This window comes from Dromaius novaehollandiae, chromosome 1, assembly GCF_036370855.1.
Source record: "Dromaius novaehollandiae isolate bDroNov1 chromosome 1, bDroNov1.hap1, whole genome shotgun sequence".
Classification (NCBI taxonomy): domain Eukaryota; kingdom Metazoa; phylum Chordata; class Aves; order Casuariiformes; family Dromaiidae; genus Dromaius; species Dromaius novaehollandiae.
This window is the reverse complement of record NC_088098.1, coordinates 15,239,191-15,264,174: the sequence shown is the minus strand read 5'-3', so window position 1 is coordinate 15,264,174 and position 24,984 is coordinate 15,239,191. Positions and strand designations below refer to the sequence as shown.

General features: G+C 36.0%; 1 protein-coding gene across 8 annotated transcripts in view; it reads right to left on the bottom strand.

Annotated features, from left to right (window-relative positions):
- TAFA5 (TAFA chemokine like family member 5) overlaps window positions 1-24,984 on the bottom strand; it is a 481,655-nt gene that overhangs the window by 251,850 nt on the left and 204,821 nt on the right. The gene's annotated exons all lie outside the window — the stretch shown is intronic.

The following is a 24,984-nucleotide window of genomic DNA, read 5'->3' as shown; positions in this document are numbered from 1 at the left end:
AGGTACCAGCGTCACTGAATGCACTCCAGGCAAGCCGTTACCGCCGAATAGAGCCGTGGCCCTGCGGCGCCGCAGACGCTCCACGACAAATGGGAAGCCAGCTGATGGATAAAATACAACCGAGATGACATACAATTTTTCTTTGTGGTGGATATATGAAAACCCTGCAAACTGGTTCTGTCAGAAAATGGTTATTGTTCCATAAAAGCTGGAGACTTGAGGTCGCACCAGTGACATTCACATTTATGTCAGCTAGGTAAAGGAACAACCTGCTTTCACAGAAATGAAATTTAAATGGTGTGGGACTTACGTACCTTCCAAAAAGAAATGACTGAATATATGGACAACATAGAAAACCAGGAAATATCTAAAGTCCTTCCCCAAATATCCACGAATATAATTGTCTTAATTGCTTTGTGTATTGTTTTGGAAAGGTAGTTTCATAACGGAGTATGCCCAAATTTGACCAGATCGTCAGTGTTTTGGCTCTTACCTTACCTAAACTGAACAATAATTCACTTTCTATCTGACTCATATTTGAAGGAGCTGGTCTTTTTTCTTTTAGCAAATTAACCATGTAACCATAGTTAACTGCAAATGTAGCTGCAAATGACAGTAAAATGGCACTGCCTGGTTAGCCCAGTAGCACTGTCTGCCTTTATTGACTTCTCTAACATACGTGGCTTTTTCTGAATACTAAGAAAATCCACCTGACTCTGAAATTGGATCACGCTGTAACAGACAAAATAGGAAGTTTAAAAAATATATTTTAAAAAACTACTCCGAAGTGAAAGTCAAACATTTAAAATGATGCACTTCTGGTACTGCCAATAGTATGCTGATAGTATAGGAAAATACTGACTTTTACAAGCAAGAAAGATACACTATTGAATTTCAATGCGAACTAAGATTGAACCCCCCCCAGCTATTACTTCTCATTGGGCAGATGTATTACAGTATCACTTCTGAATCTTATGGTACAGTACTAGACAGCTTTTTTTATTGGGTTTTGTCATTATAGGCAATCAGTTCAAGTGAATATATGAAAAAATAAGTCTGAAAATCCAAAACTGACTATATCTTGTTTTTATAAAAATTAAAGTTTGGAATAAATGCAATATTGTCCTGATAAATGAAGTTACCGAGTTTAAATAATATTCACAGTAAATTATTTTAATGCTATTGAAATAATGAAAAATAATGAGACAAACCCTGGAAATTTTCAATCTATTTTTAAACTAAAATTAAAAAAAATATAAGACACTGAACTGAAATCTAAAAGTGTAATAATATTCCTGTAGTCTGTATTTTTTTCCATCCGGATTCCAATTTTACCAGTATATTCTTCTAAGAACCAGTTTATGATGTTTCCTACTGTGTTTTGAAACAGTCTGAACACAAAATATTGTGGGCTATCAACAGCATACTACCAAGCCACCTAAATTTTATGTTGCTGTAACTCCTACACCGCAGTACAAAGATGAATATGAAGCAAAGTATTCTACAAACACATGCAAATATATGACATATAGGTAGTTAGTAGACATTAGGCATTTCTAAATATAGCTAAGATTTTCAACAGCTAAAATCACCATAGAGGTTGATGGCTCCTGGCAACTACACTTGTGAGGCGAGGTACCTCTTGGGTTTCAGGAGCTTTCTACCCTTTTCTGCCCATCCTGTTCACAGAAAAACCACAGGACAAACATACTGATGACACCTGTTACATGCTTCTTCTTTCTTTGCATCCTCAGAGATCCTGGGTGCTGAAGCAGAGGTTTAGTAAGAGAGGAAGCGGCACGTGATTTTCCAAAGATGGGCAGGGAAAGTCTGGGTACACTGAAACATACTGAACTGAAAAAAAGCATTCTTCCTTTTCTCCCCCCTCACTAATACATTTCATCCTGGGTTGCAGGGAATGTATTGCTCCCAAGGAATGCAGCTGTCTTAGTAGATCATGCAAAAAAGACACAGTCAGAGATGTATTTAGATCTTGAGCCATTAGGCATTTGAACATTATGGTTAAGGTCCTGCATTGAGAATAGAAACTGAATGGAAACCGAAGAAAAAGTGGAAACATAACTACGATGTATGTAAGCCTTCCTGAGAGCACGGACTGCCATATTCTTCACTATCTGGAAGTTTTTACACCATTGTTACTTCCATTAAAACACACAGTAAATCATATAATGCAGGCGAGGACTGAAGAGCGCACAGATCATCACATAAAACCTCATCTCTGCAGAAAGGAGCAAGTTTTACAGCATGCTGAAGGTGAATAAGAGCTACACTTGGAGGGAAAGGACACTGAGACCTGATGTCAAGACAACTGGCAAATGCAAAAGCTTTCCAGGGAATGGAAACAGTGCCTATCAATACCCATGCCTATAGATTACCCTTTGGCTTTTGGACCTGCCCAGCTTTAGTTCTGCATAGGCTCAACTTGAGCCAGCTGCTCTATTTGTTGTTTATGTTTGGTTTTAGCTGTTTCTTTTGTTCATTTTCACAAATGATAATTTCTTCCAGGCACAATGCCAGCCTCTGTTTTTTGAGGAACTTGGAAAACTGGGATACCTAACTGAGAGCAATTAGTACACAAGGATAATGTTGTCATGCTGCCTTTCAAGGAACTTCATACAGCTATTTTCCTAAGAAAGGAAAATTAGACTCTTAAGACAGCTCATAGTTTTTTTTTTTTTTTTTTTAAGATCACTTCTCTTGCCATTCTTCCTCCTACAGCAGAAGAAAATTCAGAGTTATTGTAGAGCTGCAGCAGCTCTTCCCACTTATGTAACAAAAATACTCCCTGGTCAAGGATATTCATGAAAAAAGGCCATTTTTCTGTAAGCCTCTGAATACTCTCCACTTCCACTCCTAAGTGTAGAGAAGAATCTCAAGGCAGCAATGGATGGAGTTTCCCTGGAACTTTTCCAGGCGAGAGATTTAAAGGGCACAGTCCATGGAACCATCGTAAAGACTCAATACTACTGGAAGATCTTATTTATGTACTTGCAATGAACAAAGCAATTCACCACCATCCAGCCTGAATGAAACAATCTTGGGAAAATAAGGCAAGCATTATCAGAAGCTCTGATTCATCACATCCTTGCCTGAAAGTATTTTCCAAGAAAAAGACATCATTTTTTATTATTTATGGACCAAGCATAAATATTCTTTCAGAGTTATAATGATTCATATTTCCAAGCAAATAAGCATTCACTTTTTTTTTTCTTTTCTTTTTTTTTATTATAAATCTATTTCAGGAATGAAGACCTCACTGGAAGTGATTTGATTTTATTCTGTCACCATCTGGTTTCTAAATAGGAGAACAGTTCAGGTTCTTTAATTCTCTTCTACAACGTTGTACTTCATTCTTAACATGCCAACAGATATGTGCCCTCTCGTCCCCAAAACATACATACATGCTTCTATATGGAGCTCATGCAGGAAAAAGGAAAGCTATAGGTTTCTGAATTAAATATGTACCTGTCAAAAAAAAAAAAAAATCCAAATACAACAGGATTAGGTATTTGGCTTCTAGCTAGAACAAGCCATAGATTTGATGATAGTAAATGGAAACAGCAGTACTCAATGCCTGTTTTGTTTTTTTCTAAATGAAATCTCACAGTGGTCAATTCTGAAACTGCTCTCTGTGAGACTTTCATGGAAGTCTGTAAGAACCAGCGAGTCAGGCATACGAGTTTAGCAAGTGATACAGGAAATATCTCAAGGTATAGCTATTACATTTTTAAAAGATCTTTATTACTTCTTGAAAGAAAAAGGAAAAAAAAAATAGTTTCTTATTGAAAAGGTTAAAAACAAATAGGTATTTTTATACATATTCCTGCGAGCCCTGCTATTAACTATATGCCATGGTTGAAAGAACAAAGCTCCTGAAAGACATTTACTGTCTGTCATAAGTACAACCTTCAAATAGCAAATATTTTAATAGTACATGGAGGGTACCTAGGATAATATTTTAATTTTCTGTGGAGGAAAACATTCCTGTTCTCTAACAGAAAATAAAAACCAGCTAATCTACACTGATTACAGCAAGCAAGTTGTAGATATTATGAATATTAAATTTATGCATGCTGAAAAGCTGAAGATTTTCCCTCAAATTCATTTAAAGAAATAAAACCAGACAAAGAGCTCATGGGATCTGTAGGCACAATGGAAATAAAACTTGATCTAAAGAGATGGCTCTTTCCAGGGTTTTAACTTCCATGTTCATCCAGGAAATCTACTTCTGAATTGTACGTGCAGGCTTATATTGTAGTTTCACTGAATAATTTTTCCATGCACCACCAATTTTATGCCTAGCAACACAAGCTCTTTTAGTTCAAAATGCATAAAGTTAGATGTTATTAAAAATCTTGGCTAGATTCAGCCACTGTTTTGTGACTGCACACAATGCAGGAGTTGTTTCAAAATCAGATCATAGGAATACATTCAGCAGTTTTCTACAACAATACTGGAGTCTTTCTGACAACAGCCCCACGCCAGCTCCTGAGCAGAGCTGAATACCCACCATTCCTACTGAAACAAGTGGGAAATTAACTACTTTGTATCTCTCATGATTTGCAGTAGACAATAACCAAACATCAAACATTTAAACATTTTTTGCTTAAAAAGTATACATTTAAGCAGGACTTGAAAATTTTCACTTTATGTATCCTTCCTCTAAGTAAATGTTCTGAAACAAGATGTCTTGCCTTGAACATCATCCAATTTCAGGCAGTCCAATTACCTTTTCTTTTTCAATTCTAGTTCAGAATGAGAGATTATGGCAAGGAACTGGTTGGCCCCAAAGAACCACACTCACTTCTCAGCTACAATAACGAAATTTGTTGAAATCCAACTAGTATAAATGAGAAAGAGCAACTCCAACAAAGCCTCTGAAAAAAACTTATTTAATCCAGAGTAACACACTAGAATTGGCTTGGCTTCTGTAACTCAGTACAGGAAAAGCATGTTCAAATGAATCAGTGTGATTTCAAAATAAGTTTCAAATAAGAACAGTGTTCCAATCTTAATTTATGCTATACAAGGACATTTCATTTTTTCAATACTATATATTCATTCAAATATACTTTTCTATTACAAAAGTCCTTGACGTTGGAAGCATTTGTCTCAAGGATGCTTACTACATCATTTAGGACCCTTGTATAATGCAAATCTGTTCATTGAAATGTATAGATGTTGTGGCTAGTTAAGTAACAGATTACACACAGCAATTCCTCATGCTTGTACAGTTAGACAACATTTTTAAAAGAAAGTCTTTAACAGTTTTTCTTGAGGATATTATTATGCTGCCAATAGAAGAAGACAGCATAGATGTTATTGTTACTGAAACAAAAAGTAATTAATTCAGATAATCCTGATTTACCCATGTAACCCACAGGTGCCCAGTGAGCTAGAAAACATTTGAGTTTTTCAGAGCTTTCAGCAGATTTAGTTTGTTTCATGTGAAAGCCATATTCTGCTGGAATCAACCTTACCACGTGACTGCTCTATCCTCCCAGTCTTAAAAGCAGTAATTCTGGATTTTAGTGGTAAAAAAGAACAGAATTTGGCTAAGTGCATTTGTTTTAGTGTGTGCATTATGAAGAAAAACACACTGTAGAACTCATAGTTAAGTAAATGTTATGAATAACAAGTGAAAAATATCATGAATGCCTTCTCAAGAGTCACTTTAAGTATTTTCAGAGTTCCACTGCAATGAAACAGTACATTATGTCCCCTTAGTAATTACTAATCTTACTGCAATTTTCAGACTACCACTTAGCCATCTCAAGCACATAAACAGCACAGATATTAGGAGGAAAGAAATTACATAGGAAAGAAAATAAAGTCTGTGGAGATTCAAGATTCACTCTGGACATTAGGCTATCCATTTGGGGATTTCTTTTTTTTTTTCCAGATAAGACTAAAGCCCTAACTCATTGCACCTGATATTGCTATTGTACATAACTGCTTAATGTTTTGTTGTAAATTATGAATAACCTCCTGTAAATGTTACTATTTAAAATATAACAAAAAGAAATGCAAAACCAAATTTCACCCAGAATTTAAACATGAAGGACTAGTTTCTGAAGATGCTTCTCATTCAGAATTGATGCAAAAGGAAATTCTAGACCAGAAAAGGCTCAAAAAATCAAGTCAATGATGTGTAAATAAATAAGGAAACAAGGCATGCTATATATGAGGCTAGTTTTCAATTTATTTTCTTATTCAGCACACTGTTTTAAGAAGTATTTCACATCGATCCAATGGATTCAGGACGTGGCAGCGTCATTCCTTAGATTTTTATACCGTCTTATGTGAACACCGACACATTTGATAATGCTGCATTTTACAAAAAAAAAAAGAAGAAGAAGAAGAAGAAGAAGAAGAAGAAGAAATACTGCTGCAGCACTGTTTTGAGAGACTAATTTGTGTCTGGGCCTTGAGGGTCCCCCCACCCCGTTCCCCCCCTCCAGCCCCATCTCGGTAGCGGTGCTGGCTCCAGCCCCGCCACGGCCCTGACTCTGCCCAGCCATGGCCCCCCCGGCCCCCACCCCAGCACCAACTAGCAACATGGTAAGTTGTAACAGCGCCAAAGTCAGTAACCTTTGCACTCCTCACTTCAGTGGCAGAGATCCCAGCTCCCGTCTTTGAGACTCTTTATCATGTATTCTCAGAAAACCCAACCAAATTTATCCTACCCACATCGAAACAGATCTCACGAATATTACAGGAATATCTCCCCTAGCCTCCACAGTACCTTCTGGGTTTTAGTATCATGCTTCCATGTTTCTGTTTGCATAGTGAATTAGAAGCACTTCTTAGAAATAAGAAAGTCATATAACCCATGTTACCAGCAATGAATAGAAATGATAATGTGCATGAGTTCTTCTTCTTTAAAGAAGTGCTGCAACTACCTAGCTCAGCATGAATTGTAAATCTCATCAACACAGAGCTCCTCCAAGGAAAATCTACAGATCAAAAGGCCTAATGTTTGGTCTGGTTCATGCAGATTTAGTATTTCCAAAAAGGAAATAATTGCATGAATTCAGGATTAAACACAGCTATGCTTATTTACATAAGTTGAGCAATAGCTATCACTGTATTACTCCCCTAAAAAAATATTTAAAACAGTTAAAACAAAATAAAACACAACAACTTACATGTCTTTACCAGACCATGTAAAAGAAAGCTAGTCTGCTTATGAAACAAACAGAATAGCCACAAGGAAAAGACGTTATTGGGTGAGCTGTTGATATTTCTCTTGAGAAAGACAGGAATAAAAAGCACAAGTTTGTCTAAAAAGCCACTGACATTTGTTGGAGCCAGAAGCTGTATATAGTGAAGGAACAAATCTGTTGTGTTAGCAAAATATGTCACTGCAGGGAGCATGAAATCGGTTTGAGGGAACATGCAAATAAAGTCACATAGCAGAGGTAGACAGAACAGAGATTGTAGCAGCATAGGTAAACTGCGTTTTTAACCTCTCAGATGCCTTTTTTTTTTAACAACCTATTTGTTATTTGAGGATAACATGAAAACTAGACATACACCAAACGCTTCAAAAAGTCACGTAAGTGCCCTTCCTGCTAGTATCAAGGTCTGCTCTGCAAGATCCTGGGCTCTACAGCAACCTTGAGGTAAAATTTGGTTCAGTAGAGGTCACAGGGGAAATTTTATTTCATTAGATCTTGTCAATCTTTCTTAGTCCTTAAACCTCTGTAGAAATAACAACTCACAAGTTCTGATTATCATCAAGCGGAAAGCAAGTTATAGCCTATCCAACAAGAACGGTGTAATTACTCAGTGTCTGCAGCAATGTTTAGAAAACCAGAAGGCCAAAACGAAGAGCTGAAAACAACTGCTGCCTAACATTTAGCCTTGTAAACATGCCACATGCTAACTAATACCTGTGAATGAACCAAAAATTCAAATGACAGGAAGTTTTCTGGAAAGGTTATCATTTTAGTAGGACAAATACAATCACACTAAATCATCAATTATACTCAGATCTAAGTGATTTCTCTAAAATCAGCCTGTTCATATGACACAAGAATGCATTGGCTTTCCAGTGACCGCACTGTGATGCAGAGCAGGAAATGTTTTCTTGTGTTGTTAATTTGGATTAAAACAACGAGGGAACAAGGCGCTCTTTGTGTTAAAAAATTAAGTGCAACCTAGTTGCCCCTGTAGGTTTTGTTTTAAGATGCTAAATGAAATTTAAATTGCAAACACCTACTCTTCTCTGCTATTTTAATCCCAAATAAGCATAATTTATTTTTGGTAATGTAGGTGGTAGACGTACCCTAAAATCACTAGATGATTAGCAGAGGTGTTCCAGTAGCTGGAGTCAGTCTTTTGCCATTGTTTTCATAGAAAGAGTACATAAAGATTCTCCATCCAAAATATAGTCTCTCAAGATTTTGTGCTGTGTGGTACCGCACTTACTGAGATGTCTGAATACAGCAGCTCGTTTGTAAGCACAGGGAAATACAAACCTATCTTAGTAACACTGCAAAAGTAAACACTGAAAAGCAGAGTTATTGAAAAAGCATGGATTTCCAAGGAGGAAAAAACTTTCAACAATGTTGGACATTTTACTAGCCTTGAAGAGAAATAATCCCACTGAATAACACAAAAGACTGTCAATTTTAAGTCTTATGGACAAAGCCAAGTCAGGCCTTGGTGTTGAGAAGCCTGAGCAGACGAAGGACCCCAGGCCAACAGCTTCAGCAGGCTGAATTTGAAGGCACTTCTGGAAGTGCCTCTCTCTTGCCACTGACTATAAAGAAAGTTTATGGTACATAGGTTGAATTAATCCTGGTGGTTGCATGAAATCTCAAATCAAGCACATAAGGGCCAGAACACATAGTATATATCTGCTGTGTCTGCTGTTTCTTCTTGGATAGTGCTCAGAGTGTCACTACGGAGCGTGCAGAAACACTGCAGTGTTCCTCAGAGGTACCTGCCTCTCCACATTTATTGCGTGAAGAACTGAACTCCCGAATTTAGGGGCTATGCTGAGTGCGTGGAGAGATTTTAGTGACTGAAGCACTTAAGGGGACCCCAAAGAAAGCCCTAAACAAAAGCCTTTCTGTTGCAGCTACACCACCAGGATTTTAGGCAATCAGATTGCCTTAAAAAAAGAAAAGAAAGAAAAAGTAATATGCCAAATTAATATATCCTTTCCATAAGACTAACACCAGACATTTAGCACCAACTATAGGAAGTGAATTTGACAGACTGCTTAAACGATGAGTTTGAGTCATGGCTCTCATTTTAAAGGTTTGACTTGGAACAGTGCTTTACACAAGTGTGACAGAGAAGCATGAGTATGCTGGCTATTTTTCTCCTCTGCTCCACAGACCTGGAGCTGTGATGTTAAGTCTAGGCCAGCTTCACTGCTGCATTTGCCTTTTTTATTCTTTTTGCTCAAAATGACTTATGAAATGGGTGCATACTGAAACTAAAAGTTTTCTAGGATGAAAATCCTGCTTCTTTCTATCCCCATTTCTAGTCCACCAACAAGATAACCATTTACGGGACAAGATTCTCCTCTGAACAATTCAGAGCAGAGTGACAGTAAAAGATGTTTTGAAGTTGCCCACGTGTATCTAAGGCTGGCCAAAGACAGTGCAGTGAACAAGGACTACAGTCATCCCACCTACCTTTACAAACCAATATAGAAAAGCTTGAGATTAGAGACTTACACAAAATCTCCTCTCTCTTCCCGTGTCCCATTTTCAGGAACGATATCTTCCATTTAAACAGTCAAGTGTTAAATCACTGTATATTCGCAACATCCATTATTTCACCTCTATACCATACAGACCATACCTATACACCTATATAGCATATAGGGTTTTACACTCAAATAAGGGTTATATCACGTATGTTCACACCAGAGGCAAAATTCATCTCAAGATTCCAAAAAGCTGAAAACATTTTTATTGTATAAATCCATTCTGTGTAAAAACGAGCAGCTGTAAAATAGACACAAAAACATTCATAGAAGCAAAACTTAAAGGTAGGAGTTCATGCCACAGAAGACAATGTTAAAAAGTCTTTACAATGATGACCTTTCAAAAAACTTTAAATTAACCTTTTATTTTTTATTATTCCCTCCATAATGAGGTCCATCTTTTTATGTACTGCTTATCAGTTTTACTAGCGAATAAAAAGTTAAATTATGCTATCAATTTCCCAATGAATGCCTAATAAATAATACTTCTTCAGATCAAGGTTCTTAATAAAAAGGAACTAAAATGAGGGCTGTCACTGTTTTGCTCAGCATTTTGATGAGATAAGTTTACTATTACTCATGGTGTACCATCCTTAAATATGCTCCCCAAGACATCAAATAGACTGCAGCTAACAATTTTTCTAAACATACAAAATATATAATTAGATAAACATACACATATACAGCAAAGAAAAGTATCTTGTACTATATGACCTCAAGGATGAAGATACTTCAGAATGTATGGCTTCTCACAGTGATCATAAGATATAAGCAATTTTCCAAGACTCCTGACAGTAGCTATTATACTAATACCAAAGAATAAATCAGTCAATCTGCTCTTTATAATACTATACTAAATGGATGCAATAAATTTTAGTTTACAATATATAACATTTGGTCCAACCCAAAGAAAAATGTCAAAGTGGAAACTCTCTGTATAAAGAGATTTCTCACTGACTTCTAAGGGTTCTTCTATGTTCAAAAAAATATTCTAGGCAACCTTCTATAAGACAGAAAAGAAAGAAAAGAAAGAAAGGAAAGAAATGAAAGAAAAAAAAGAAAGACCGACTGAGCAGGTCTATGTCCTGGATTGGCAATATTTTGCATTGCCTTTTCTCACCTCCTTCCTAGAAGTTTAACACCAGGATATTGATTGTAGTCAGAATTTCAGTGTTCTGAGTGTGTCTGCTGGGTGATGCCATATCATCTTCTCAAATTTGCAATAAAGTATATCATAAACCATAATCCACTTCTATCAGCTAAGTCTCTAAGAAGAAAAACTAACAGGGCTTGGGATCTGACCAGCTCAGTGGATTGCACTGAACTAAGACTGACCAGAAGCTCTGTGGTGCAAAGAAGAACAGGAAAGCAGGCAGGTTAGAGAGGGCTGAATGTATCTACGAGCAGCTCCTCATCCAGAGGAAATACTAAAGAAGAACCACTAGCATTCACATTAAGGAGGACATGTTCTGACTTCTTTTTGGTTGAATATACTTAAATTGCCCAGGACGGTGATTCTAGTACTCCTGTTTCTGTGGTAATACTATGTAGGCAGGAGAAAGTGTAAAATTCATAGACAAGAGAATGATCCCACAGGGACAAGTCAGAAAGCAGCAAAAAAGAGAGATTTATTGAATGAATGTTTGCACTCACCAGATATAATAAAACTTTAATGATATCAAACAATCCATGCACGTATATGAGAAATACATGGTCTTGTTGACCACTTATGACCTGCCCTTCTTATTTTAATTTTCCCAATGGCAATATAACAGTTTGAATGAAAACTAAGGATAAGCTGATAGGAATCAGAAGAGAAAAGCTGGCAATAAATATTGCATTAAAAAAGGGTTTCTGAAAGGCCATATAACCTTTTGTCTAAATGCTTCAAATCCAAAATGTATTAGGTTCAAACAAAATAAAGTTATTTTAATTAGGTATAGGTAATCTGAATTTATACAGCAGCCATTAAAAGGGAGACTCATTACAACACTGAGACAAATCCAATTATTCAGGCCAAAGACTGGGTAGGGTATCTCTAGAGAAAATAGGCCAACACAAGTGTATATTACCTAAGGGGCAACTAAGGGTAGTGAACTGAATCATTAATCACAGCTGTAAGCAGTTCTTATGCATCACATTATTTGTGTGTTTATGTCTCTGCACACAAACATGTATTTCTGTCTCATGCTGGGGAGGACAACAGCAGAGGGAGACAGGCATTTTGGAATAATCAAGAGAGTATCACTTAACCTTTGTGCGAGAGAAACATGTAAGTAAGCCCAGTTACATATAGAAAGTGATTGTGCTATTGAGAGGAAGAAATGCATTAAATAACAATTACACTCTTTTAAAACAGAAATGACAGCCCAGACATTGGGATTCAGTATGATATTGCCAAATACCTTCGGTACTGTACTAGTATCACTCTTGTTAGAAGCAGGGTCCAGCACAATATGATCCAGAACCTGCAAGCGTGTTAAGTACACTAGCAATTCTGAGGATGTCCATCAAAGAAACTACTCCCAGGCTTCAGTTTTTACAGTATCAGGCAATACTGACAATTAAAAAACAATAATAATAATAAAAAAGAGTCAGGAATGTTAAAGTTCTTATCTTTTGCCTTACAGTCTGTGATATGAGTATCATAGATATATCACTCCATAACAGTATATATTTCTTTAAAAAAAATACTGTTGCCAAAGTCACAGAGGGGGAAAAAAAACTATAAAGAATGGTTTATTTTTTGAGACATTATTTTAAACACTTCTGGTAGCCCTCGCTAAACAAAGTTTTACATATGAGTCCACCAAAGTGAATCAATGTTCATAAAGAGGAAATCTGTGTAAGAGAGGACTGAAAGTACTGAACCCTAAATTTAAATCAGTGCAACAACAATAACAGGGGATAACTATTGGCCTTGTAATTAATTTTTAGAGACCACTTCACCACAAATTTCAGTGGAACTACACCACCATCAAACTGGAGTAACTGAGAGTTGAATCAAACAGAGAACTGTGGTATTAACCAAAATCTAGCTATTCTAATCTGCTGAAACCTAATGGATTAAACAACTGCAGTCTTTCACTAGTCTTAACTGAAAATGTTTCCAGATCTATTGAAGAACAGCTGTACCATCTTCTGTACAACCTGAATCTTTGCACAATGGCTAATCCTGCTCCCAATAAAATCAATGGAAGTTTTACCACTATCTTCACAGATCGTAAGTTCAACAGTATAATGAGAAAGTCTCCACATTTCCAACATCAGCCCTTTAGCAAATTTGTGTTGCATCTTGAATGACTATGATTTTGACCAAAGACATTTGTCAAATATAATCATATTCAAGTGAAAGTTGTATTTTAAGAACCATTCATTTTATCTGAAGAGACTGGGTCACTACTTCTAAATGGCTGAAGAATATCTACACAATTTGGAGTATTTACAAGGAATCATATGGGAGACCCTTGTGTGGCTAATTCTAAACAATATGAACCTAAAAGTATCACAAAAGAAGTTGTCTTCCTTTATGTTTGCAAAGCGCTGAACGTAATACTACTGCAGATTTCAGTGAGACCCTTGATCACACTATAAAAAAACTATTTAATACAAGAGATCACACCACAGCAGTGGTGTTACTTAGATGGGGAATACAGAGCTTCAGTTCTGTTCACTGTGCCGGTCTAGGATTCTTGTAAGGATTATGAAAAGCCACTTAACTACCCTATTTCTTAATTCTATGTCAAAAGGGGATGATGTTATTCATCTGATTCTTTGGGATATTTTAAGTTTTACTCATCAACAGCACTCTTAAATTCTCACTGTCCTACAACTACAAATTATTACTCAAGCTGTAAATCATCTCACTGATTTTGAGCAGTGCTAAGCCATGACAGCAAAACAGCCTTTAAGTGTACCAGTTTGCAAGTGGCTCACTCCAGGACCTGCAGTAAAAGCCGTGCTTGCAACTCTGGCATCACAACTCACTCCCTTGTTGGTGAGGTGAGAGGTACAAGTCCCAGTTCTCAAGTGCCTGCTAGTCCTGAGGTCCGATGCTTCTAGTCAGTGGTGTAAATCAGAGAGGTAATCAGGCTGTTCTACCACAGGTCATGGCAGCAGCTCTGAACAAAGGTGCTCTAGGATCAGGAAGGACAAAGATAAAGTAAAGCCAAAGGCACACCACTTCAGTGTTACACTGTGCTATGCACAACACTGCGGTGTCTACATCTTTTTTGGGCTAGATGGCCTCCAGACACCCCTTCCAACCTAAATCATCCTATGATTGTATGATTCACTTTTCAAACAATGTACCAAAAATCAGATCCTACAGAATTTACTACTTGAAAGTTTAGAGTGCTACAGTAAGGAGGGATTGAAGAAGTTGGCCCCAAGTGAAAAAAAAGATATATATATATACACATACATACACACACACACACACACACACACACAAATATCCTCCTTTCAATTTGGAAGTAGTATAGGCACTAGTGTACATAGCTGCTTGTTTATGGCTGATGATGATTTAATGTTTTAAATATTTGAACTTGCTTCACCACTTCTAATCTAGTAATTTCAAGTAGACAGCTTCTGTTTACTATTGCCTCCTGATTTCATATATTAATATCAGTTTGCCATAACAGAGCTGCTCTGTTGATATGAGATAAGCTTATTCCAATCCCAATCCATTTAATACCTGAATTCTGATATCTTTAATCAAACGAAGCTGATCACTGCTAGAAAAGCAAATGCAGAAGTACAAGATCCCAAGAATTTAATAAGAGAAAAGTGTATACATAAGCTTTTTCTGACTGTGAAAAACTGCTTAAAAGAATATAAAACTATATGTATTGGAGAAATAGTGCATATATTGTATCTGTATGTATAATATGTAATTTAAATTATGCATACTTTAAAATTCTGCTAGGATATTTTACATACTCAAAAACATCAGAGATAATGGAATATCATTTGACAATGTAACTGAAATCTGCAGTAGTATTCAAACAGAACATGCAGGTAAACTTATTGTCTAAGAAACATACCTACATACATACACACACATATACATATGTGTGTGTGTGTGTATACATGTGTACATGCATATATATAAAAGATACACATGTATACACACATATATTGTGTGTGTGTGTACACCAACATATACATGCATATATATGCATATACCTGTATGCGTGTGTGTGTGTGTGTGTGTGTGTGTGTGTGTGTGTGTGTGTGTGTGTGCATACATATGTATATATTAAGAAGACATCTAGGAAGGAAAAGAGTAAATAACATATGAAATATACAGATCAAGAAAGGATGTTTTGATGTGTAGACACTGCATCGCATTGTATGCATTTCATATATATGCTTCATGCATGAAAAAATATACAGTACTACTGACTCACATTTTCCTATTCGGATCAGCAGTACTATTTCCCATGCAATGTGCCCAGTTGTAAATGGCTAAACAAATACAAAGCAGTGAAGAACCAGGCCTTTGAACTGTAAGGAAGGGAAATTTGGCTCTGTTCTCAACAATGAATATTTAATAGTTTCCTAGTTGCATTTACATCTAACAATCCTTTCTATCAATTATTCTTTTCAACAGCACTAACACTAATGATGAGAAGAAAAGATCAAGACTGGAATGGCTTGTTAACCCTTTATCTAAACCTCCCCATAACTAGGCAAGTGCTAAAAAATTAGTATAATTTTTCCCTCCTTTTTTTTATTGGACGACTTAAATGGTATCATGCATCCTCTCCTATGTTGTGAGACTTTCACAGTGTTTATTGAGCTTGCATACACATCTTCTACACACAAGTGTGTGCCTGCACACACACATGCACATGTTTTATCTATCTTGGGATAAGAAATGTCTCTGCAATTTTGCTGCCTTCCTCTTATTGGAAAAATTCATTGATAGTAGTTACTGTGTGATTAGAACACAACCAAAAAAATCAGTAAAAAAGAAAAAAAACCCTCAAGATATCTAGGCAACCAATCCTTTCCACACCGTAACAGCTCTCTTGAGTGGAGAGACTTTGGCTTTGGTGAAAAATTAGCATCTTTGCCAAAGTCCCCTGGTGACAAAGGAGACAGATTTTGATATTTTAGCACACAAAGAAGCAAAATCACCAAAACATAAAAGAAAATAAATCTATTTAATAATCTGATTATTTTTTGCCTTCCAGTTTTCCAATGATAGAGTTGTATTCTGTGACAGTGTAAACATTTTACTTTGCACAATATAAGAACCACAATAGAAGAGTGTAATTAGCACTGGGAAGACATTCTCAAGGAAGTACTTTGATTTCAAAAGACTGTTGGAGTGATTGTCACCCCTGCTGTGCTTGGAGTTGCTCTTGATGTGCATAAAGTGTGAATGCAGAGTGCATTATTATGAAACCCACTCGTCCTTGCGTTTGTGTGCTCATTTCTTTTGCCATCTTGTGGTGACCAAAAATAGAAACCTACAGAGCAGCATATAATTCACACCAGAAAAATGTTACTGCATTTTCAAATGAATTCTGCAGTTCACATGCTGAAGATCTACAACTCACACCAAGATTTGTATTTTGTCATTTATTTAACAAATGTGCATTCATTTTCCTTTTAAGATGGAGCTAACTGAAGAATACAAACCAAAGACTAAGCAGTTAAAACAAGTACAATCATCAAATGATTTAATACTACAGAAATATCCTCCAAAGAATTTTATCAAAATACACTATGAGTTTGTTTGTTTATTTTTTTATATAAAGAAAGTAGAGTGCTTCTATTCTCTCAGCACATATAAAGGAAATACCTTTACAAAAATTGCCATGCAGCCCAACTGCAGAACAGTTTAATGCGTGATAAAAGAAATTGGATTTGGGCTTCATAAACCAGTCTATAATTATTTATGGAACAGAGTCATTTGTGGGCTTTACTTTGTTGTTTTCTTCTTTAACTTATCAAGGAAAGCAATGAATATAAAGTACCTACCCCTCCTAACTCTAACTTTTAAAAGACGTAACACATTTTTGAGTTAGTGGTCCCAAGAGACAGAAGATGAGGCCTTCTGTTGCTAAGCAAGAGTTTGCCAGTTATTTCAAGCTTTAGCTGAGTACAAGCAATAATCACTACTGCCTGAAATATATTGGAATGAAAGTACATGGGACCATTCATGACACTTCATCAGCATGCAGGAGGCAAACAGAGTGACTGCAGTGATTGAATACAGGCTCAGACTACTGGCTTTAATCTCCATCTCATTCATTCAGCCTTTACTTTTGGCACAGCTGTATGATAAACACTCTGACATTCTTCCTTGCCCACTCTCCTTTGGAATCCCATGATTGCTGTGTGCATGTTTGTTACGTATTTAAGGTGGGGAAGAGTATCTATTTCTTTTTTCTTTTTTTTCTTTTTCCCCCAAACATGGAAACATATATCGACAACCTACTGGTTTGCTACTATGACTATCAAAGCATCATTATTTGACGGAAGGGGAACCATGCCAAGTTCACTTTGCCTCTGCAGTTCTCTTTATACAAAACAAGGTAAATTTATAGTGAATACTATTTTTTCTACTACCTTCTGTACAAAAATTGCATATATGCAATGGTGCCATTATCAGCAAATGTACATGTTTATAATACATGAAGTATAACAGCTTTATTACGGTATTGCAATTAATTTTAACTTTATCTCTTCTGTTGTTAAAGAAATCACAGTTCACTACTTATTTTTATTTTTTACTTGTAATTTTGTTGTATGTCACTCACTATCTGGCCAAGAAGAGCCCATATGCATCCATTCCACCAATTCCCTGATTTTGTCTCAGTTTTACACCCAGGAGGTGCTAAGGGTCCTCAGTAGCTTTGGGCCCAATTGGTAGCTTAAACATACCACTGCAAAGTTAAGGGAGCTACACATGTAAAGCCAGTAAGCAAGTAGCAACCACTGCAACTGCTAGTACAACACTGTGCAGTGGCTGTTTTGCTGATGTGACACTTGTGTGGAAGGAAAGCTCTATGTTGTATTCCTCCCTCCTCACATTAAAACACCTCATAGGCTTGCTCAAATGTGCCTGGCCTGCTTCAAGGAGTCAGACTCGCAGTCCTCATGTTCAGCGTGCCAAACTCCCTGAAATCGCAAGCCTGTTAAAAGAAACTGTATCTCAGCTTTTCACTCGCTTTTTGCATTGAAATTGATGCTGTTTGATGACTACAACTGTTGTAATGTTGTAAAAGGTAATCTTAAACCAAACAAAAAACCATAAAGGACCCATTTAATCCTCCCTACTCTGGCGAACATGGGAAAGCATTTGCAATTTAGCTGACTGAAGGCATGCAGCCATCCCTCAACGTTCAGAGCTAAGTGGGGCAGAGCTCTGCGAGGGCTGGTTTGAGAGTGCCTGTTACAGACGTGAAGATGCCATTTCTCTTACATTAAGTTCTACCCACTGCCAAAGAGTTACTGAGCAGCCAGTGTAACAAAAATAGAGAGAACGAAAAAAAACCCTGTTCATGCAACATTCAACACCATCTCTTTCAACTAAGTAAAGAGCAATTGATAGGTTGAATAGAAATCTGGAGACAGCAAACAGATCACAGAGTGAAGGAGATAGAAAAGATGAACTTTGTGGGTTCCCAAGGAGACACAGAAATATCCTTAGGATAGCTAAAATAAATCTTTTAGGGAAAAAATACTGAGTCAACTATAATACCACCTAATGGAAGGGAGTTAAAATCAGTCTCCAGAAAACAAAATGAATTCTGCATTTTCTACTCTCCCCCTATACCCAGAAACTTGCAATAAAGTCTGCTAAATTTCCAAAGCATATGAAACATCCTGTGATTGAAATGTTACCAAAGACAGCAACAGAGAGGTAGAAAACTAAGAAAATATTTGAGAAGATCCTCTTGAGCTTTTTGATTCTTACTCAGCAGCAAACAACTCAGCACTTTCAACTCCTAAGTACTCTTTCATATTTTATACCCTAAAGGAACTGGGTTCAATACCTATTTAATTAAAACAGAAAAAAAGAAAAAAAAAGGAAAAAAAATGCCTATCAATTGTTAAGAGATCAGAATCTCCTAAGAAGCAACAATAGAGGAATACAAAAGAACACAGTAAGGGAGGCTGACCTTGTAACTGGCATATCTTCATGGAAAAGGGAGCTAAGAAGACTCCATGTCTACTACAGTGTAAATGCATTGAATCATCAGCTGAAGACTGATACCATTGTATTTATGCAACCCTTCCCTAACTGTGTAAGCTCTATCTTCTCTGAAAACAAGCAAAACACTAGTAGTAATCGGTCAATATTATTGAGTGATGTGACTATATCAGCTCAGATTATGATCTTTTGTTCTCTATTTAAAAACAGAGTAAGTCACCACCACAAAACAGCAAAAAATTCAGAGCCCACTCCAAAATATTCATACTAGCTGCTTAATTCAAGTATTTTTTTCCTTAATTAAAAACAACAGATTTCCCTGCCAAGAAGTTAAACGCACTAACGAAAAAAAGAGAGTCATAACTGTTCAACAGGGCACACAATCCAATTTATTTATGACAGATATAAAAAAAATTTGGTTCATGAAACATCTGTCTCTTACCATAACTGTTTCTATTTTTTATATAGAAGTAATTTATGATGTATTTTAAATGATGAGCACCTAAGACTAACATACCATGGGAAAGGAAAACTGACAAGTGATTGCAGGTAACATGCCAGCTGACTGGAAATATAAATGATGAGTATCATAGGAGACATCATCAGTGCATTGTGACCTGCTTAAAAAAATAAAAAAAAGAAAAAGAAAGAAAAAGAAAAAAAAGAAAGAGAGAGTCTTATTTTTTGATCCCAGAAAAGTTGTATCTTCCTTACAAAACCATCAGGCAAAGCAGTTTGCTTTCTTTTTTCCGTCTTACTTCCTTTCCTTAATAAATGTAGGACAAGTGCAACTTTGCTTCCCAATGTCAGGATTTCTGAATTCCCATTCACAGTGTCCAAAGATTTGCAAGTAAACCATCCTGATCTTGGTTAAAAAGAAATCCACTCTGAATGAGTTTAATGAGGATCTGAAGAAACGGCCCTGGAGGTGTCCTTTGAATGAAAATGTAATAGACTCCACATTTTGCCTTGTACCTTATGAGGAGGCATGAAACAAATTATATTCAGCATTTTGCATTTCCTACTTCCAATCCACACACAAGTTCCTTGCATATAACAAAGAGGCTAATAGGAATTGCCCGAATGAGTCATTATTCCTTTAATCTGCAGCGTTTCATTCCATGTCTTTCTGTTGACTCGAGAAATAATATATTAAGGCAACAGAATAATAAGTCATTATAACTGTGGGTAAACTTACATTTTAAGTTATCAGACTTCAGAGGCATCTGATGTTAATCAATGTAACGTTTCTTTTGGTTTTAGCTGGAAAGTTTTCTTACTGGTCTACTGACAGATCCAACAAAATCTGATTTTTTTTAAAATGTTTTAGGAAGATTGTGTTTTTATTTTAAAGCTCACATCACTGTTCCATTGAAATTTAGATGGCTGCTCTGCCTTTAAAATTAACTAACTAATCAACAAAAAGTAGGCAGCTCATTTTAATACTTTTTTTTCCCCCTTTAAATACAGTACAGATGTGTGGTCTTATTTGCCACATTCTCCTTTCTGATGCCATGAGTAAAATCTGCCATCAGTCTGAATTTCAACTGATGTCGATGATAATGGCAGGAGAGAGATTTAGTTCCCTGAACAAAGTTGTATAACTAACTAGCTGAATAAAGCTAAGTAACTAATTGTACAGGATATGCCACAACATGCCACATGCTAATCACTGAATGGAACAATATTTTTAGAGAAAGTGTGTTGAGATACATTGCTAACAATAAAATCAGATGATGTGTAATCAGAATTTGTAAGCAAGACTTCAGAGCTCAGGATGCTCTTCAGCATTACTCATTGAGACAACAGGACTTTTCCACTGACTTCAGTGGGAACTGTGTGGAGCCATGTATAATGGTATTTTCTAATAGCATAAACTAGTCCAGATTCAGTGTCAAGAAAGTCATGCCTGCTGACACAAATGGATAAATGTCATCTTTAACATGTCCTCCTATTGTACTAATTTACATATTTAAAATCACAGTATGAAAAAAAATGCAATGGTGCAATTCCAATGTAAACTTGTTCTCCAGCTTTTGGGGTCCCCTCACATGCTTCTGAGTCTGACTGGAAGAGGATGAATAAAAATAAAAGTAGTATTCCCTAATAAAAATAAAAGTAGTATTCCCTCTACATAATAAAACTGCAAAATATAAGTCTGTATCAGAAGAACACTAACCTACATTCTGCAGGTACAAGTTTAAAAATTACATTCTTGGAGAAAAACTTCTAAGCAGAAGTCAATGCCAACCTTAGCTGGAATAACCTGTGTTCTTTAGACTTCACAGCTTGTCTCTTGAGAGATCTCTGGCAACATGTGCTTTTTCACATTTGTCAGCTAAATCAGAGATCTAAATGCAAAATATAACATTAGGGAACACTGAGTGCATTTGTGACACTCCTCGGAGGAATCAGGTCCATAACGCAATGGAAGAATAAGCACAGTCTAATGCAACTTTGTTAAACCAATTTAATTAAGGAAGATCAGTATTCTCTCCTAAAGTCAGTGCATTCTAATGGTCTCCTCTTATCAGAAAACTTTTTTATCACTAGGTATCAATAAAAGAAAATACATGGCAACATGGAACAACATTTCAAAAGATATACTGTTACCCTCACTATTTCACAATGCCGTATAGGAACAGACACAAAACTTTGGAAAACCGTCCACTCAAAATGCATGTTCCCCTGATTGTGACAAGGAAAGCTAGCAACACATCTACATTTCAATGTGACACATGTCATAACAGCTCTGCTGAACAATCTAAACCAGCAGCTTCCAACTTTTTGGACTAGCTTATCGCTGCGAATCTCAAAATTATCTTCAAACACTCAGCACAGCCACAGGGAAGTAAAGGGTAAATTATACTGTAGTATGGTTTCACATACCTGCTGCAGATTACATCCCACTGTGGACCAGTGATGGCTACAGACCAAAGCTGGGAATCATTGGCTAATCTCATCTGCCACAATAAGTTTATTTTAGAACATGTCTTTGGTTTTGTGAAATTTGCTACAATGCTAAGCAATCTCTTCCACATATTGCTCCAATGAAATAATAATCCAGTACATCATATTGCTGAGTTATTAAATCTGGTGTTCAGAGTTTCAGAAATTAGCTGATGTTGAAGAAAATTTATGAGGCAAAGGACTGATGATGCGGCAACATCTATACATGCTTTATACAGACAAAAATATGCAAAATACATTATATGATGCCTTAGGCAATCACTTTTCCATCGTACTGAGATAGCCCTTACGATAATGATTAGTTTTGCAGTTGCTAAATGCTGCCAAGGATCACTGAATCTTCAAGTTAGAGAGCAAAGTACTTTTTTAGAACAAATAAATTGTGCTATGGAGTGATAAGTTTTATAACAGTTAATGCCATCAATGAACAGTAGTTTCATCAACAAAAACTACTGGCAATCCCAAAATAGTTCAGGGCTAGAAATGATAAGCACTAAAACAAATTAACACTTTAGAAAATGCTTGAAGGGAACTGCAGATGCTAGTCCAGCTACCTGCTTACTATTCGCTCAAAAGAATAGTGGCAGTGACCTTGTCAAGCGCTCTTCTCCAAGTCTCTTGAAAAGGCACAGACAAAGGGCAAATTTCATAAATATCTTGATGTTTTTAGGAGATAGTAAGATCTATAAAATTTTGGATTACCTTTTTTTCTCCCCTTTTTTTCTCTCCCTTTTTTTCTCTTAGTAATATCTTATATATGTTAGCCATTCTTTCTTCATTATATATCAAACCCAATCTACACTAAATGGATCTAATCCTATTCCCATTATCCTTTTACAGAATGAGACTTTAAATCATGGACTTCAGAAGAAATCTAGATCTTTTCCTTATAACTCTATGACAAAATCGATGATCATCAGCATGAAGAGAAAACCACTTTTTTAATAAAAACATTATCTGAATATGTTATGAATATTAATATATGCCATAAACACATAAATTTCATATTTCTTTCATATGAAGGTCTTACACCAACAAATACATCACTAACCCTAGTTTTATTTCCTGGGCAATACATTAGACAAGAATATTTTGAAAACTTTATCTTTTGCCATATTGCTCAAAGTTTTACATGAGATTTTGAAGGTTATTACAGGAAATTGTGACAGACTCCATCTTACGTAAATCAGTGCCATTCCACTAAAATAAAATAAATCACCAAACCTCAAATCTGATCCCTTTGAAGGAAAGATTTCAATGATCTAAAAATACATATATGTATGTACCTCAGTATTAATCCTACTTCTATACAGATATGGTATACCTCTTCTTCAGCTTCTGTAAACATGTATTACATTTTCATGTCACCTGCTTTTTGACTAGCAGAAATAGTACTTAAAAAAATTATTGAACTGAAAACAAAAATTTCTTTCCAATGAAATCTAAAGGTTATTTTGTTATACTATATTTATAACCATTCTGTTTAATTAAGATCTTTGGCTAGAATGCAAATATCACTTTGGGCAAATTAATTTCTTCTATGTATTTGCTTTTCTCTGGTGAATCTAGTATACTGTTTTTTTGCTGATTTTTGAAGGCCTCCAGTACATTTTTGGAGCTGCTCCTCTCTAATTCCTCTTGAGTGACCAAACTTCTTTTTTCTTATTTCTTCATCACATAAGTGCATTCTCTAAGATGATTATGCTCAAATTCAATTTGTATTTTTTTGTCCCTCTCGTTCATTTATCTTGAACGTTTTCAAATGATGGAATGGAGGCTCATATCTTCTTAAATAGTGTGATTTGTATCATTTCATTAAATCTGAAATATTTCTTTGGACTTTAACTATTCTTATGCCTGGCCCAGGCAAGAAAAAAAGTAGAAGGAAACATTTTGACTATGAATTTATGACGGAAGCATTAATCACAGCTTTGAGAATCAAGACAATCAGCATTTTTCTTCCTGCTCATATACACAGTTATATAGGATTTTACTGCTAGCAACTGAGGCAACGTTCAGGTAAAGAGATTGTGAACATAATCAAATAGAACAATAAATGAAAAGAGGTTTAGACATAAGTGTCTGAACTTTCAGAGCCTTCAATATCAGACTAATGCTGAACATGAGCTTATTTCAATAGGAAACACAGCTGCAGGCCTGTAAGTGCTCTGAGGTCTCCCTTTGGAGTCTATCACTGTCTTATTCAAGCTAAAAATACAGATAAAAAAATACTCTTCATTCCAAGAATATCATAAACCACAGACTTCTCTTACAATTACATCAGGTAAAAGCGAGGTATTACATGAGCATGACTCAATTAACACCTGTTCTACACTATATTTCATACAATTATGTTTTTTGTTACTCATACAGAAAAAAACTGCTACAACCAGAAACAAACTTTTCTTCCTCAAACTGATGATTAGATTATTATACCTAGAAGTAATTGTTTATAAAACAACCACATGCAGATATTGATGTCACATGCATTCCTGTTACATCGTAAGTTACTTTAATTTATATTAAGCGAGGATTCAAATGTATTCTGTTTGCTCTTTTATACAAAATTCAACATATTCTATATGTATGGAAGCAATTAAAGGCATTTATAAGGAGGGGAGGAATCACCTGTCCTTAAATAGTCTATTTCGAAAGAAATATATCATTTAAGACACAACATTAAACTGTGAATCAAAACGTAATTAATCTGGAACCTAAACTTGTTTTTCTTTAAGAAGCTACAGAAGCTGATTAAACACCTACTCTAAACTGTGTAAAAGCCTACACAGCCTACAGAGAAACTTGGAGTGCATCTTTGAGAAAGGCTAAATCAAAGTAACTTATAACAGCATTATAAGAGCTCTATTGACTACCATGATTAGCTGGAGCATAATCTGACCTTTTTCGGTTAGCATTACTCCATTAACAGCACTCCCGTGTGTTAGCACACAAGACTTCAGACAAACTCCACCAGCCCAGAGGATCTTTTCTAACTTTGGAGGGCTACGTATGTTCCATTGCTGTCATAAACCTGCAGCAAAATAGTAGAAAGGCTACTCACACTTTAACTCCTACTTCAAAATGTTGTCTTTAT